Raw genomic sequence first — 18,775 nt, forward strand, 5'->3', positions numbered from 1 at the left:
GTGGCGCAGTCGGTTAAGCGTCCGACTTCAGCCTGGTCACGATCTCGCGCTCCGTGAGTTCGAGCCCCGCGTCGGGCTCTGGGCTGATGGCTCAGAGCCTGGAGCCTGTTTCCGATTCTGTGTCTCCCTCTCTCTCTGCTCCTCCCCCGTTCATGCTCTGTCTCTCTCTGTCCCAAAAATAAATAAACGTTGAAAAAAAATTTTTTTAAAAAAATACATTACCACTTTCTTAACAAATGTTACCAGTATTGGAAAATAAAAGAAGAAACAAAAAAATAATAAGAAGAACAGAAGAACGTTCTGTAGGATCTGTGGTTGGTTTGTTCATTCCTTCTCTCTCCCTGTTTTTTCCTTCCTTCCTTTCTTCCTTGTTTCCTTCCTTCCTTTGCTCCTTTTCCTCTCTTCCCTCCCTTTCCTTCCTTCCCTCCCCTCCCTTTCCTTTCCTTTCCTTTCCTTTCCTTTCCTTTCCTTTCCTTTCCTTTCCTGTGGTCTCACTTAAAAGACAGCAAATGCTGTGGCGAAAAAAGAGACACACAAAAATGAGTGCTAGCTGGTTTTTAAAGTATAATTTCTTGCTTAATTGAAGACTGGTATCAATTGTACGAATTCTAAAGTACAGGGCGATCTTCATGCCATTGAATCCAGGGCAAGAAGCTGAGTTATATTGGTTTTTGCAATAGTTATGTGTGGAGATGGCTTATTTCACTTTGTCTTGGTATCTTTGTCCCAGAATTCCTGTGAGAACTCAGACATTATTAAAATCCAGTCTGTCTATTACACATAGATGAAAAATCACAAAATCTCTACTATCAGCTAGGTTTGGGGTATGTGTGTTTCATTATAAGCATCCTTTCCAGCCACTTTGGGTAAAGCCCTCTTAGCTGGATTACTCACTGACTTTATACACAAAAATGCAAGAAACCTGACATTCTTGGTGGATAACTTCGATTAATTATCCCCTCTAAACTTGTCCTCCCTCATTGCATCTGTTCTAACGGGTGTCTTTGTCTTTATTATTTATGAATGGGATTATATGGCATCATAGATATTGAGTCTCTCTCTCCCTCTCCCTCTCCTTCTCTCTCCCTCTCCCTCTCCCTCTCCCTCCCTCTCCCTCTCCCTCTCCCTCTCCCGCTCCCTCTCCCTCTCCCTCTCCCCCTCCCCCTCCCCCTCCCCCTCCCCCTCTCCCTCCCCCTCCCCCTCTCCCTCTCCCTCTCCCTCTCCCTCTCCCTCCCCCTTTCCCCCTCCCTCCCTCTTTCTGGAGCATGAATTATTGCCTAATAGGGAATTATCAAATCATATTGATTGTTTCAAGTCTCAGAGATGTTTCACACTGAGCTAACTTGTTTCTTTCTTTGTGCCTTACACAAAAGAGGAAATAGCCCAGAAGGTCTCAGACTTGAATTGCTTCTTTGAACCACATGGAGAGCAGCCTCTTTAAGTTGAAAAATACATGAAACTTTTAACTGAAGTTTGCCCTCACTGATAAACACATGATTCTTCCTTTTTCCTTTGTGGGGGTTGCCTGCTTAGATAAATCCTTCTTTGTTGTATTGGTTTTAATGACTTATTTTTGCTTGAATTTTTTTCTCTCTTAAAAATACTCAGTGCACATGATAAAAACTTCATTATAAAGTGTATATAGTTAGTTTCCTTCTACCCCCTGAAACCCAGACCTCTAGCTCATCCCTTGAGAGGGATGTGTCTAATGCTTCCTGCCACATGGAGAAAATGTTCCATTTCTTCACTGTGGATTAAAAACTCTCATGATCTCTCCCCCCTCTCTTTTCTTCATTTTTTTCTTCCTCCTCCAGGCATATACCTCTGCTCCAGCCATACCTCTGCTATCTAATTTCTTTCTTTTTAAACTTTATTGAGCTATCTTTGACATATAAAAATTAAAAATAATTAAGGTGTACAACTTGATCTTTTTTAAGTAAGCTCTACCCTCAACGTGGGGCTTGAACCACACAACTCCGAGATCAAGAGCTGAGCCAGCCTGGCACTCCTTGATGTTGTGATATATGTATACAGTGTGAAAAGATCACCACAATCAAGCTAAATAATTCATCAATCACCTCTACATAGTAACCATTCTGTGGGGGGGGTGGGGGGGTGGGGAGGTGACTTAATTCAAGATCTACCATCTTAGCAAATTTTGGATATATAGTACAGTATTGTTAACTATGGTCACTATGCTGTACATTTTATCTCAAGTGGTCTTTCATCTTGCATAACTGAAACTTTGTACCCTTTGAAACTTTGTGCTCATTTCTTTCACCCCTGGCAACAGCCATTCTACTGTCTGCTTCCGCGAATTTGACTATTTTAGATTCCACATGTAAGTGAGATCATGCAGTGCTCCCCTGTCTCTGTCTGGCTTGTTTTACTTAGTATAATGCTATCCAGCTTCCAGATGAGTCCTGGGTGTTTGCTCCTGGGGTTCTCTGCCCCTTGGGTCTTTGCTCTTGTGGGGAGTCAGTCTTCCATTCTCCTGCAAACCTTGCTCAGCCTCCCATGCCCTGTTCAGGTTTTCATTATCATTTCCTTAGATTCACCTCACATATATGTCTCCACTGCTAAACTGTAAGATCTGAGAGGGAAGTTGAGAAACGCGGACTCTGGCTCTAAACTCAGCTCAGTCATTAACTGTATCCTAGAGAAAGACAGAAAACCTCTCAGTGCCCTGGTTTTCTCAACTGCTACATTTTTTTGCACCTCATCCTTACACAAGGGCCATACTAATCTTCTCTGTATCATTCCAATTTTACTTTGTGTGCTGAGAATGGAGCACTCAGTTGCTACATTTTTTTTAAACAAGTAGACAAGTGTTACAAGACTGGAGAAGAAAGCAGTAACTCATGCTGTCTCTGTGTTGTTAAAGTAGGGAGACATATTCTCTCTTCCCTATATAAATGAAAAGAAATACTTCAAGTAAATATTAATATTGTCCCCTAAGAAATAAAAGCTTAGGGGCGCCTGGGTGGCTCTGTTTGGTTAAGTGTTTAACTCTTGATTTCAGCTCAGGTCATGATCTCAAAGTTCCTGAGTTTGAGCCCCATCAGACTCCCTGCTGGCAGTCTTGAAATTCTCTCTCTCTCTCTCTCTCTCTCTCTCTCTCTCTCTCTCAAAATAAATAAACTTAAGAAATATAAGTCTAGTGGGGGAAAAAAGAATATGTTTATTGAAGTATATGAGCTAAACACTGGGAATTACAAATCTAAGTTATTAATATGAAATCTCAAGTTTCATGGAATGTTTAATGGACTCTATTGGTATTCCTTCAGGTTAAATAAAATCCTTTAAAATTTCTTAAAGTATTGTTTATAGCATGAGCTATGTCTTATGCACTCTCAAGAAGGATTATGAAGAGCTTGTGACCTTATTTGAACAGTTAAAATACTCAGTACATAATCACCAAGATGCCCTTCTAGGAAAGAATTTCATTTAAACCCAGTTAAAGTAGACTTTAATATTCATAAGAGGATAGAATTATTATCTGGATAAATCTTTCATGCAGAATGTTGTGAGAAGAATTAAATAAAGCCCAGGAGAATAATATTTTAATGGAAAAAAATTTTTTTCAAAAACTAGAAATAGAAATACTTTAACCTTTCAGGTCATGGAAATGAGCTTATAAAATCCTCAGACCACAAATATTAAGATACAGCCACAGTATAAGAAGAAATAAAAAGAATCATTAAAGTTTTTATGCAAATAACTTTGAAAACCTGGATAAAATATATTTTGAAACATATAATTTACCAAAATTCATCCAAAAGATTAAAAAAAAATATCTAAGCAGATAGCTTTCCAAAGAAGAAATGGAAAACGTACACAAGTAGCTTTCGTTCTTTCAAATGTTTTCCCAGAGAATTCTATAAAACCTTTAGAGGACATAGAATTCCAATGTTATTTAAATTGTTTTAGATCATAGGAAAAAGAGGAGGTCCCTAAGTGCATTCTATGAAGCAAGTATAACATTCAATATTATAAACCATTAAGTCATCATTTGATAGTTCCAAGGAGAAATCGCATATGATCATCATGAATAATCCTGGAAAAAAGCACGGAGTTAGTATCATATTTTGTGGGAAAACTCAAGAAGCATTCCATTGGCACCAGGAAAAATTAAATAATGCCCACTGTCACATTAAGGTGTAACATTGGGCTAAAATAGGAACGATTAAGCTTTTAAGAAAATAAAAAGAAATTAGAGGTTCGATATTAAAAGGAGTTGAGATGATCATAACTGAAAATATTATTTCATACTTAAACATTGCAATATAATTAAACTGTAAAATTACTTCAAACAAAAGAAAATTTAGTGACATAGTGGGGCACAAAATAATGGTAAATCAGAGCTTTAGGTACACTACAAGAGGAGATAAAAAAAACAGATTCCACTGCAATGCAATAAAAATAATAAATAAGAGAAATTAGGAGCCCCTGGGTGGCTCGTTGAGCGTCCAACTCTTCATTTCAGCTCAGGTCATGATTCCTGGGTCATGGGATCCAGCCCTATGTCAGGATGCACACTGAGCATGATGCCTGCTTAAGATTCTTTCTCTCTCTCTCCCTTTTTGCCCCTGCTTGTGTGCTTTCTCTCTCTCTCTCTCTCTCTCTCTCTCTCTCTCTCTCAAATAAATAAATAAAATTAAAAATAAATAAGAACAATTAAAAAGCAATATGAAAAAGCTGTATGTGAAAACATTTTAAATACTCCTGAAGGCCCAAAATAATACATGAATACCTGAGAAAATATACCATGTAGACATTTTCATCACCAGTGTCGTTTTCTTTACCATGATCCAAATAAAAATGCCAACTGCTTTCTTTTGTTGTCTTTAGTTTTTTAGGTATTTTTTTAATGAAAGGGTAAGACATAGGGTAATTCTCTAGTTCATTTTGAAAAATAAACATACCTCATGCATATATCAAGGTAAATTACTCCAAATGAGTCAGTGTTTAAATGCAAAAAATAAAACAATAAAAATAATATATAAAACCTTGAGTAAACTCCTATAAAGAAGGAACGTCCTTTCTAATTATAGACTCAAATCCTTAAGCCATAAAACAAAAGAGTGTAAAATTCAACCACATTAAAAAAATAACTTCTGCACGAGGCAAAAATATTATGAACACATAAAAACTAGGAAATATTGCTTATAATTACTATTACAAAGGAAAGGCTCACCCTTCTCTTATATAAAAATATCCTTGAAAAAAATAAGAAAATGCTAAACAAATATGAAGAAAATAGGCAGAGGGTATGTACAGACATTTCAGCATATATATATATATATATATATATATATATATATATATATATATACTGAATATAACCTTTAGATTTGTAAAAAGATGTTCAGTTGCACTCATAATAAGAAAAATGCTAATTCAAACATCACCACACTTGTGGTTTCAAAACATGGCCCCAGAATTATCCAGCACTCCTCCCATGAACAGGTGCACTTTCCCTTGAGTCCAATGTCTGTAACTTTCTGACCAACAGACTCCAGCCTATATGTTGTGATGGTTTGGTAGCTTGCACTACCCGTCTCTTTCTCTGAAACCCAACCACCATGCTATGAGGAAGCACAAGTCCCCCACTGGACAGGAACCAATAGCCAGTACCAACTTGCCAGTCATGTGATTACACCAACTTGGAACAAGACCCTTGAGCTTTAGTTGAGCTGTCCCAGCTAACACTGCATGGAGAAGAGATGAGTTGCCTTTATTAAGTTCTGCTGAAATTGAAGATTTATGAGCAAATTAAATGATTGTTTCATTTTGAGCTAATATAGAATGACCTTTTGAAATTGGTAAGGAAGAAGACGCCATGATACTGTGTACAGAAAACCCTAAAAACTCCACCAAAAAAATAAATAAATGAATTTATTTATTACTAAATTCAATAAATCAGGTCACAGGATACAAAATCAATATACAGAAATCCATTGCATTTTTATATACTAATAATGAAGTAGCAGAAAGATAAATTAAGAAAATAGTCCTATTTGCAATTTTACCAAAAATAATAAAATGCCCAGGAATAAATTTAACCAGGGAGGTGAAAGACTTGTCCTTTGAAACTATAAATGTTGATGAAAGAAATTGCAGATGACACAAATAAACGGAAGATGTTCCATGCTCATGGATTGGAAGAACAAATACTGTTAAAATGTCGATTCTACCCAAAGCAATCTGCAAATTCAATGGAATCCCTATCAAAATACCAATAGCTTTTTTTTTTTTTTGTATAGAACTAGGACAAATAATCCAAAAATTTGTGCGGAAACACAAAAGACCCCAAATAGCTACAGCAGTCTTGAAAAAGAAGAACAAAACTGGAAGTATCCAGATTTCAAAATACACAACAAAGCTTTAGTAATCAAAACAGTACTGGCACAAAAATAGACACATAGATCAGTGGAACAGAAGAGAGAACCCAGAAATAAACCCACTCTTATATAGTCAATTGAATTTTGACAAAAGAGACAAGAATATGCAATGGAAAAAAGATGGTCTCTTTTACAAATGCTGTTGTGAAAACTGGGCAGTTACACGAACAAGAATGAAACTGGACCACTTTCTTAAACCATACCCAAAAATAAACCAAAATGGATTAAAGTCCTAAATGTTAGACCTGAAACCATAAAAATCCTAGAAGAGAGGACAGGAAGTAATGTTTCTCACATCAGCTAAAGGACATTTTTCTAGATATGTCCCATGAGGCAAGAGAAACAAAACCAAAAATAAACTATTGGGACTACATCAAAATAAAAAGCTTCTGCATGGCAAAGGAAACAACAAAACAAAAAAGCCAACCTACCGAATGGGAGAAGGTATTTGCAAATGACATATCTGATAAAGGGTTAGTATCCAAAATATATAAAGGACTTCTATAACTCCATACCCCCAAACCAAATAATCAAATTTAAAAATGGGAAGAAGACATGAACAGACATTTCTCTAAGGAAGACATCCAGATGGTCAATAGACACATGAAAAGGTGCTCAACACCATTCATCATCAGGAAAATGCAAATCAAGACTACAATGAGACATCACCTCACACCTGTGAGAATGGCTAAAATCTAAAACACAAGAAACAATAAGTGTTGGTGATGATGTAGAGAAAAAAGAACTCTGGGGCACTGTTGGCGGGAATGCAAACTGGTGCAGCCACTGTGGAAAATGGCATGGAGGTTGCTCAAAAAATTAAAAATAGAATTACCCTATGATCCAGTACATTGCACTACTGGGTATTTACTCGAAGAATACAAAAACAACAATTTGAAAGGATATATGTACCTCTATGTTTATTTAAACATTATTTACAATAGCCAAATTATGGAAGCACCCCAAGTGTCCATCAATAGATGAGTGAATAAGATGTGATATGTATACATACACACACACACACACACACACACACACTGCTCAGAATATTATTCAGCCATAAAAAGAATGAAATCTTGCCATATCCAACATGGATGGATCTAGAGGGTATACTATCAAGTGAAATAAGTCAGAGAAAGAAAACTACTATATGATTTCACTCATATGTGGAATTTAAGAAACAAAACAAAGAAAGAAAAAAAAGAGACAAACCTAAAAACAGACCCTTAAATATAGAGAGCAAACAAACACCATAGGGGAGGTGAGTGGGGGAATGGGTGAAGCAGATGATGGGGAATAAGAGTGCGCTTATCGAGATGAGCACTGAACAATGTATAGAATTATTGAATCACTATATTGTACACCTTGAACTAATGTAACACTGTATGTTAATTATACTGGAATCAAAATAAAAAATAAATATGTTAAAAAAGAGAGCTTGATAAAATATGTCTCAAATTGAAAAAAAAAGAGACTTTTCTTTCATTTTATTTTATCATCCAGAGATTAGATATGAAAATAGCTATAGTTTGCACTTTCTTCTGGAGAGCATTATAGGGATAAAGTAAAATAACAAATGGGAAGGTGTTTTGAAGACAAGTAAATGCAAAGTATTATCACAGCAATTGTAAATAAAAAAGTAAAAGAGAGCATTGTTCTGCTTATAGATGTCAGTCTGAGAACATGCATTTACAGTAAAAATGATGGAGTAAGAATACCTGCCAACATGGGATGCAGAGAAATTTCAAGAAAATAGGAAGCAAGTGGAGGAATAGGAACTGACTGAAGGAGGAGAGAGATACCACTAGGTAGCATATAATCAAAATACAGCCAGAAAGGTTGCTGACCATCCCCACAGATCTCTGGACTGTCTCAGGGTTTGGACTTCCCACGTACATTACTTCCTCTCCAGGCCAGGAGTGAAGCACTCTTCTATAAAGATAACAATGCCCTCCAAATAAAGCCCACCCCATTCAGGCATTTAAGTGTCTGTGGTGAGATGACTGGACAAATGTCTGATAATTGACAAGTCCCACCCACATATCCAGGACTCCCAATCAGCTTTCTGTTGCCTCAGTCTAAAAAACAGATGACTATTGAATGTCATCAATGTGGCAAGCACTCAATAAATATTTCCTAACATTTATTGCATTTGGTAAGTATTTTAATAACAAAACCAGTAATAATATTACTATTTTCAATTGGAAAGATGTTTTATTGTACACCAAAGTAAACAGAGTTGTGTAAATACAAATACACAAATAGAAAATAATAGAAATAATACAAGGACTAGAAAAGAATTTTTTAAAAACTCTCAACGGTATCCTTAGAACATTTCACCAGAAATTTTCATCCATTAAAAATAGAGGGGCAGAGCAATTGGAGACCTGGGAAGATGGCAGTGTAGGAGGACGCTGGGCTCACCGTGTCCTGCTGATCGCTTAGATTCCACCCACATCTGCCTAAATAACCCAGAAAACTGCCAGAAGACTAGCAGAATGGACTCTCTGGAGCCAAGCCTAGACAAGAGGCCCACGGAAGAGGGTAGGAAGGGCAGAGAGGCGGCGCGCGCTACACAGACTGGCGGGAAGGAGCTGGGGCGGTGAAGGGGCAGCCAGCCCACCCAGCAAGGCAGAGCCCCCAAGTCTGGCTTGCAAAAGTGGAGGGGCCAGATGGAGTGAGTTCTGACAGCCAGCGGGACTTAACATCTGGAATGTTATAAGTCAACAGCTCTGCTCGGAGAGCGGGAGGGCGAGAGAACACCAGGAGGGAGATTTGTTGAACTCTGGAGGACAGAGCTCAGCTTGGCGGGGAACAAAGGTGCTGGCCATCGCCATCTTCCTCTCCCATCCCCCAACTGAAATTCCAAAGGGAACGGTTCCTATCACTGAACTTGCTTGCACCACACAAACCCTCAATGCTGTGCTTCTGTGGATCCATCCCTCTGACAGGTCTGCCTCCCTCCTGGTGCTGCAGGGCCCCTCCTGCAGGGGACCACCTTCAGCAAAGGGAGCTAAGCCTGCCCCTCCCGCCCCTGTGCACCTTGTGGATCCACCCTGGCTAATAAGCCTTTGGCCAGATCCCATTGAAGCAGCACCACAAGCCTGGCAGTGTGCAAGTAGCCCGGACAGGGGCCACAACACTCCACAGTGAGTCCTGCCCCTGGGAGAGGGGAAGATAAGGTACACACCAGTCTGACTGTGGTGTCAGTGGTGGGCTGGGGACAGACATTGGGTCTGACTGTGGCCCCACCCACCAATGCAAGTTATTCAGGACAGCACAGGGGAAGTTCCCTGCAGTTCTGCACCACTCCAGGGACTATCCAAAATGGCAAAACGGAAGAATTCTCCTCAAAAGAAACTCCAGGAAGTAGCAACAGCTAACGAATTGGTCAAAAATGATTTAAGCAATACAATGGAACAAGAATTTAGAAAAATAGTTATAAAATTAAACGCTGGGCTTGAAAAAAGCATAGAGGACAGCAGAGAATCGATTGCTACAGAGATCAAGGGACTAAGAAATGGTCATGAGGAGCTAAATAATGCTATAAATGAGGTGCAAAATTAAATGGAGGTGGCCATAGCATGGATTGAAGAGGTAGAGGCGAGAATAGGTGAATTAGAAGATAAAATTATGGAAAAAGAGGAAGCTGAGAAAAAGCTAAAAAAAATCCAGGAGTATGAGGGGAGAATTAGAGAACTAAGTGATCCAATCAAACGGAACAATATCCGTATAATAGGAATTCCAGAAGAGGAAGAGAGAGAGAAAGGGGCTGAAGGTATACTTGAACAAATCATAGCTGAGAACTTCACTGACCTGGGGAAAGAAAAAGGCATTGAAATCCAAGAGGCACAGAGAACTCCCTTCAGATGTAACTTGAATCGATCTTCTGCATGACATATCATAGTGAAACTGGCAAAATACAAGGATAAAGAGAAAATTCTGAAAGCAGCTTGGGATAAACAGGCTTTAACTGACAAAGGTAGACACATAAGAATAGTAGCAGACCTATCTACTGAAACTTGGCAGGCCAGAAAGGAATGGCAGGAAATCTTCAATGTGATGAAGAAAAAAATATGCAGCCAAGAATCCTTTATCCAGCAAGTCTGTCATTCAGAATAGAAGGAGAGATAAAGATTTCCCCAAACAAACAAAAACTGAAGGAATTCATCACCATTAAACCAGCCCTACAAGAGATCCTAAGGGGGATTCTGTGAGTGAAATGTTGCAAGGACTACAAAGTACCAGAGACATCACTACAAGCATGAAACCTACAGACATCACAATTCTAAACCCATATCTTTCAATAATAACACTGAATGTAGATGGACTAAATGCTCCAACCAAAAGACATAGGGTATCAGAATGGATATAAAAAAACAAGACCCATCTATTTGCTGTCTACAAGAGACTCATTTTAGACCTGAGGACACCTTCAGATTGACAGTGAGGAGATGGAGAGCTATTTAGCATGCTACTGGAACTCAAAATAAAGCTGGAGTAGCCATACTTATATCAGACAACCTAGACTTTAAATTAAAGGCTGTAACAAGAGATGAAGAAGGGCATTATATAATAATTACAGGGTCTATCCATCAGGAAGAGCTAACAATTATAAATGTCTATGCGCCGAATATGGGAGCCCCCAAATATATAAAACAATCACAAACATAAGCAAGGTTATTGATAAGAATGTGGCAATTGCAGGGGACTTTAATACCCCACTTACAACAATGGATAGATCATCTAGACACAGGATCAATAAAGAAATAAGGGCCCTGAATGATACACTGGACCAGATGGACTTGACAGATATATTTAGAACTCTGTATCCCAAAGCAACAGAATATACTTTACTCTCAAGTGCACATGGAACATTCTCCAAGATAGATCACATACTGGGCCACAAAACAGCCCTTCATAAGTATAAAAGAATTGAGATCATACCAAGCACACTTTCAGACCACGATGCTATGAAACTTGAAATCAACCACAGGAAAAAGTCTAGAAAACCTCCAAAAACATGAGGTTAAAGAGCACCCTACTACAGAATGAATGGGTCAACCAGGCAATTATAGAAGAAATTTAAAAATATATGGAAAAAAATGAAAATGAAAATACAACAATCCAAATGCTTTGGGATGCAGCAAAGGCAGTCCTGAGAGGAAAATACACTGCAATCCAGACCTATGTCAAGAAACAAGAAAAACCTCAAATACAAAATCTAACAGCACACCTAAAGGAAGTAGAAGCAGAAGAGCAAAGACACCCCAAACCCAGCAGAAGACGGGAAATAATAAAGATCAGAGCAGAAATAAACAATATAGAATCTAAAAAAAATGTAGAGCAGATCAATGAAACCAAGAGTTGGTTTTTTGAAAAAATAAACAAAATTGGTAAACCTCTAGCCAGGCTTCTCAAAAAGAAAAGGGAGAGGACCCAAATAGATAAAATCATGAATGAAAATGGAATTATTACAACCAATCCTCAGAAATACCAGCAATTATCAGGGAATACTATGAAAAATTATATGCCAACAAATTGGAAAACCTGGAAGAAATGGACAAATTCCTAAGCACCCACCCACTCCCAAAACTCAAATAGGAAGAAATAGAAAAGTTGAACAGACCCATAACCAGTGAAGAAATTGAATCAGCTCTCAAAAATCTCCAAACAGATAAGAGTCCAGGAGCAGATGGCTTCCCTGGGGAATTCTACCACACATTTAAAGCAGAGATAATACCTATCCTTCTCAAGCTGTTCCAAAAAATAGAAAGGGAAAGAAAACATTCAGACTCATTCTATGAAGCCAGCATTACTTTGATTCCCAAACCAGAGACCCGGCAAAAAAAAGAGAACTACAGGCCAATATCCCTGATGAATGTGGATACAAAAATTCTCAACAAGATTCTAGCGAATAGAATTCAACAGCATATAAAAAGAATTGTTGATCAAAAAGAATTATTGATCCCACCATGATCAAGTGGGATTCATTCCTGGGCTGTAGGGCTGGGTCAACATTCACAAATCGATCAATGTGATACATCACATTAATAAAAGAAAAAGATAAGAACCATATGATCCTGTCAATCAATGCAGAAAAAGTATTTGACAAAATTCAGCATCCTTTCTTAATAAAAAACCTCGAGAAAGTCGGAATAGACGGAACATACTTAAACATCATAAAAGCCAATTTATGAAAAGCCCACAGCTAATATCATCCTTAATGGGGAAAAACTGAGAGCTTTCCCCCTGAGATCAGGAACACAACAGGGATGTCCACTCTCACCACTGTTTTAACATAGTGTTGGAAGTTCTAGCATCAGCAATCAGACAACAAAAGGAAACCAAAGGCATCAAATTGGCAAAGATGAAGTCAAGCTTTCACTTTTTGCAGATGACATGATATTATGCATGGAAAACCCGGTAGACTCCACCAAAAGTCTGCTAGAACTGATACATGAATTCAGCAAAGTTGCAGGATAGAAAATCGATGTACAGAAATCAGTTGCATTCTTATACACTAATAATGAAGCAACAGAAAGACAAATAAAGAAACTGACCCCATTCACAATTGCACCAGAAATCATAAAATACCTAGGAATAAACCTAACCAAAGATGTAAAAGATCTGTATGCTGAAAACTATAGAAAGCTAATGAAGGAAATTGAAGAAGATATAAAGAAATGGAAAAACATTCCATGCTCATGGATTGGAAGAATAAATATTGTTAAAATGTCAATATTACCCAAAGCTCTCTACACATTCAATGCAATCCCAATCAAATTGCACCAGCATTCTTCTCGAAGCTAGAACAAGCAATCCTAAAATTTGTATACAACCACAAAAGACCCTGAATAGCCAAAGTAATATTGAAGAAGACCAAAGCGGGAGGCATCACAATCCCAGACTTTAGCCTCTACTACAAAGCTATAATCATCAAGACAGCATGGTATTGGCACAAAAACAGACACATAGAACAATGGAATAGAATAGAGACTCCAGAAATGGACCCACAAAAGTATGGCCAACTAATCTTTGACAAAGCAGGAAAGAATATCCAATGGAAAAAAGACAGTCTCTTTAACAAATGGTGTTGGGAGAACTGTACAGCAACAGGCAAAAGGATGAAACTAGACCACTTTCTTACACCATTCACAAAAATAAACTCCAATGAATAAAGGACCTGAATGTGAGACAGGAAACCATCAAAACCCCAAAGGAGAAAGCAAGAAAAAACCTCTTTGACCTCAGCTGCAGCAATTTCTTACTCGACACATCTCCAAAGGCAAGGGAATTAAAAGCAAAAATGAACTATTGGGACCTCATGAAGATAAAAAATCTTCTGCACTGCAAAGGAAACAACAAAACTAACAGGCAACTGACAAAATGGGAAAAGATATTTGCAAATGGGATATCAGACAAAGGGCTGGTATCCAAAATCTATAAAGAACTCACCAAACTCCACACCTGAAAAGCAAATAATTCAGTGAAGAAATGGGAAGAAAACATGAATAGACACTTCTCTAAAGAAGACATCCAGATGGCCAACAGGCACATGAAAAGATGCTCAATGTTGCTCCTCATCAGGGAAATACAAATCAAAACCACACTCAAATACCACCTGATGCCCATCAGAGTGGCTGAAATGAACTAATCAGAAGATTACAGATGCTGGAGAGGATGTGAAGAAACGGGAACCCTCTTGCACTGTTGGTGGGAATGCAAATTGGTGCAGCTGCTCTGGAAAACAGTGTGGAGTTCCTCAAAAAATTAAAAATAGATCTACCCTATGACCCAGCAATAGCACTGCTAGGAATTTACCCAAGGGATACAGGAGTGCTGATGCATAGGGGCACTGGTGCCCCAATGTTTATAGCAGCACTTTCAACAATAGCCAAATTATGGAAAGAGCCTAAATGTCCACCAACTGATGAATGGATAAAGAAATTGTGGTTTATATATACAATGGGATACTACTTGGCAATGAGAAAGAATGAAATATGTCCTTTTGTAGCAACATGGATGGAACTGGAGAGTGTTATGCTAAGTGAAATAAGTCATACAGAGAAAGACAGATACCATATGTTTTCACTCTTATGTGGATCCTGAGGAAGTTAACAGAAGACCATGGGGAGGGGAAGGAAAAAAAAAAAGTTAGGGAGGGAGCCAAAGCATAAGAGACTCTTAAAAACTGAGAATAAACTGAGGGTTGATGGTGGGTGGGAGGGAGTGGAAAGGGGGTGATGGGCATTGAGGAGGGCACCTGTTGGGATGAGCACTGGGTGTTGTATGGAAACCAATTTGACAATAAATTTCATATTAAAAAATAAAGAAAAAGAAAAAGGGGAGAAATAGTATGCTAATAATTATCTGGAAACAAGAAAGACCTGTTTGAAAATTTTTCCCACATGCACAAAAAACTATGGATCAGTAGAAATTCAAATTGAAAAAATGTTCTAGAAAGCATTGTAAAAAGATTAAGAATGATAAAATAGAGGGGGAATATTTAGTTATGGAATATCAATATATGACCTCTAACAGATAACTAATGAAATTCCTTAAAGAGAGAATAATAAAATTGAAAAGGAGAAATTATCAAAGATCAACCACAGTGGTTCTCAAGGTGTTATCCAGGGACCTCTGAGGGCCTACATTTTCTTCATATTAACCAACAAACAGACATGTCTCAACAGAGTAGGAAGTCAATAGATAGCATAAAAATTGAAAAATCTAGAATTGGCTGCATAAGGTTATTTAGAGATAATAGCCTTTAGAGAATTAACTACTACAGGAAACAGGTAAATAGTTAAAGGGATTGTCTGTGGAGATGAGAGAGAGGACAGAAAAGATTAGTCAAGGAGCCTCTATTTTAAATTATACTATTTAACAGGTTCAAAGGGACATGCACCCTAATGTTTATAGCAGCATTATCAATGACAGCCAAGCTATGGAGAGAGCCCAAATGTCCATCAACTGATGAATGGATAAGGAAGGTGTGGTGTATATGTGTGTGTGTGTGTGTGTGTGTGTGTGTATACACATATATATGTGTATACACACACACATATACACCACACCTTCCTTATCCATTCATATGTGTGTGTGTGTATATATACTTATATATATACACACACATATGTATATATATAATGGAATATTACTCAGCCATCAAAAAGAATGGAACTTTGCCATTTACAACAATGTGGATGGAACTAGAGTGTATTATGCTAAGCAAAATAAGTCAATCAGAGAAAGACAAATACCATTTGATTTCACTCATATGTGGAATTTTAAAAACGAAACAGATAAACATATGGGGGGGGCAAGACATGGGAAACAAACCATGAAAGACTCTTAAATATAGAGAACAAAATGAGGGTTGATAGAGGAAGATGGGTGGGGGATGGGTTAGATGGGTGATAGGTATTGGGAGGGCACCTGTTATGATGAGCACTGGGTGTTGTATGTAAGTGATGAATCACTGAATTATGCTCCCAAAACCAATATTGCACTGTATGTTCACTAACTACAATTTAAATAAAAATTTGGAGAAAAAAAGAACAACAAAAAACCCCCAAATATTTGTGAAACACAGGTTAACTTTTACACTTAGGGCAACTCAAAGATTTTTATAGAAAATTAAGTATTTCTTTTTTTAAAACAAAAAAAAATAAAGCTCGGTATTTAGGTAGCTCAGTTAATAGAAGGATCACAATCAAGAAGAAACTTCTCACAGTTTCACATTAAGAGGTTGAAGGTTGGTCCTTCCTAGGGCTTAGAGGTGAGAATTATTGACACCACCTTGGTCTGCAGATGGGTACTTCTGGCACATTCCCCTCTGTGCAGCTGTAAAATGAAGTCTGTGTTTGAGGAACACCGTGTGTGCTCTCTTCTTCAGTATTAAACTGCTGAGTAACCTAACTCACCACTAAATCTTTTTGTTCTAGCTTTCTTTCCTTGCTCTCCTTCTCTTCAGTTCCTTGTTCTGTTATCCCATTATAACTCCTAACTCGAAACTCACCAGTGACATTTTTGTTAAGAGTTTCATGTACTTCTGAAGAAAAACACTGGAGCAGTGTGTACTGAATCAAATTCTTGGAATCTCTTGCCCTAGTTTGTACTGGAATATTTGGGGAAGTCCAGGGGTATCTCCAGAACAGCAAAGCTTTTCAGAGTGGGCTTTGTCTCCTAAAAGGAGATGTTAAGTGATGACCTTAAGTGATGGACACTCTGGAATGATGAAAGTGGAATAGAGACACCGGAGACCCTCATGCCCCTGTCCAGCCACATTGGTCCACTGTTTGGACCTATGGGTATCAGCCATCAGCTTGATATATTATAATGCCCTTGAAGGGGAAGGAAGACAAATTTCTTTTGTAGAACAGCATGGGAATTGCAGTGTGACCAATCATCTTGGTGTGTAAGAATAGCCTGGGACTATCCCAGTTTTAACACTGAATGTCCTGTATCCTGGGAAGCCTCTCAGTCCTGGCAACACTGGGATGGTTGGTCACATTATGGTTAGGATGTCTAGTGCAAAGCCACTGCCTAGAATAAAATCCCAGCTCCACCACCTACCTACTAGCTGCCTCACTTTGTCAAAGTTGCTTAATCCTACTCTTTCTCATTTGCCTTATATGAAAATGGGGATAACATTAGTACTGAACTGCTGGGGTTGTGCCAAAAAACAACTTAGTACATATAAAGAACTCAAAATGGTGCCTAGCATGTGGCAACGGGCAAGTACTCAGTAACTATTCCCTAATATTTATTGCATTTGATAAATATTTTTAATAACAAAACAAGTAATAAGATTACTATTTTCAACTGGAATGATGCTTTATTATGCACCAAAGTAAACAGAGTTGTGTAAATAATATTTCTTTTGGAGGTTGATAAGGCCAAATAGGCCCAATGGGTGTTTTGAGATGTCAGCTAAATCAAAATCAAACATTCTCATGGCTAACACTATAAACTCTGTAGAAACAACTGTCAGGAGAAGCAACACCCTTTATTCATCTGAGTTGTAGACAAAGCATCAATCAATAGGTGATATTAAAACAGCCCAATAATGAAAATTACTTTTGCATCTGATTTTAAGATGTGAGAGCATGTTCATGCCAATGGAATTGAAATGGACCTCAGGTATTTACTGTTGACAGGAGAGGTAATAAAATGTGGAATGCAGTGACACAGGGCCTGGTATTATTGAGTTTGGATTGTTCTAGTATTTAGGCAAAATCATACTCTTCCTGAAATTGAGGGGTTATAAAAAATATACTGTAGGTACACACTTCTTATTAGTTTTGTTTCTTTGCTATTCAACATCTGAACATCCTTTCTCTTTTGTTTCTTCTCTGTTCAACATCTGAACATCCTTCCTCTCTTTTGTTTCTTCTCTGTTCAACATCTGAACATCCTTCCTCTCTTTTGGTAATCCCCAGCATGTGGGCATTGGTCCCACTCTGGACGTGAAGAGGCCAAACACTGTTTCCTCCTGCCCTGTTGTAGTGATTGCATATATGCTATCAAACCTTAGCAGGGGTACACAGGCTTACATAGAAGGCTTTTTAAAACATAGATTGCTGGACCCCACCTCCTGAGGGGTTGAGAATTTACATTTCTAACAAGTTTCCAGGAAATATCGATGCTACCAGTTAGGAATCACACTTTAAGAACAAGTCAGTTAGAATGTGAACACGTGCTGGGGTGCCTGGGTGGCTCAGTGGGTTAAGCATCTGACTTCAGCTCAGGTCATGATTTCACAGTTTGTGGGCCCGAGCCCTGTGTTGGGCTCTGCGCTGACAGCTCAGAGCCTGGAGCCTGCTTCAGATTCTGTGTTCCCCTCTCTCTCTGCTCCTCCCCTGCTCACTCTGTCTCTCTCTGCCTCTCAAAAATGAATAAACGTTAAAAATTTTTTTTAATTTTTTAAAATTTGTTTAAAAATTTTATTTTTGAGAGAAAGAGAGACAGAGTGTGAGTGGGAGAGGGGCAGAGAGAGAGGGAGACACAGAATCTGAAGCAGGCTCCAGGCTCTGAGCTGTCAGTGCAGAGCCCGACATAGGGCTCGAACCGACGAACTGGGAGATCATGACCTGAGCTGAAGTCGGACGCTTAACCAACTGAGCCACTCAGGTGCCCCCCAATTTTTTTTTAAATAATGTGAACATATGACTTAGGTCAAAGAGATGCCTCTGATTGGGACTTGAGACACAAGGTCAGCTGCGAAGTTTTCTGTGAATAGAGCAGGCATATCAGGAATCCAACTCTGGCAACACCAAGTGGTCAACAGCAGTTATCAGAGTTGGTAAGAAGATAGTTCCTATGAGTGACCTTGGCTGTCTAGCCTTTCTTGATTCTTGCCTGTT

General features: G+C 38.4%; 1 long non-coding RNA gene and 1 other non-coding gene across 2 annotated transcripts in view; one reads left to right on the top strand and one right to left on the bottom strand.

The window, feature by feature from the left end:
• The window catches only part of LOC109496072, a 262,538-nt gene that overhangs the window by 47,491 nt on the left and 196,272 nt on the right, over positions 1 to 18,775 (top strand). The window lies entirely within an intron of this gene.
• LOC111558642 lies at positions 2,689 to 2,794 on the bottom strand. Its single transcript, XR_002739723.1, has one exon. It is a non-coding gene; the product is annotated as a U6 spliceosomal RNA (small nuclear RNA).

Source organism: Felis catus, chromosome F2 (genome assembly GCF_018350175.1).
Source record: "Felis catus isolate Fca126 chromosome F2, F.catus_Fca126_mat1.0, whole genome shotgun sequence".
Taxonomy (NCBI): Eukaryota; Metazoa; Chordata; class Mammalia; order Carnivora; family Felidae; genus Felis; species Felis catus.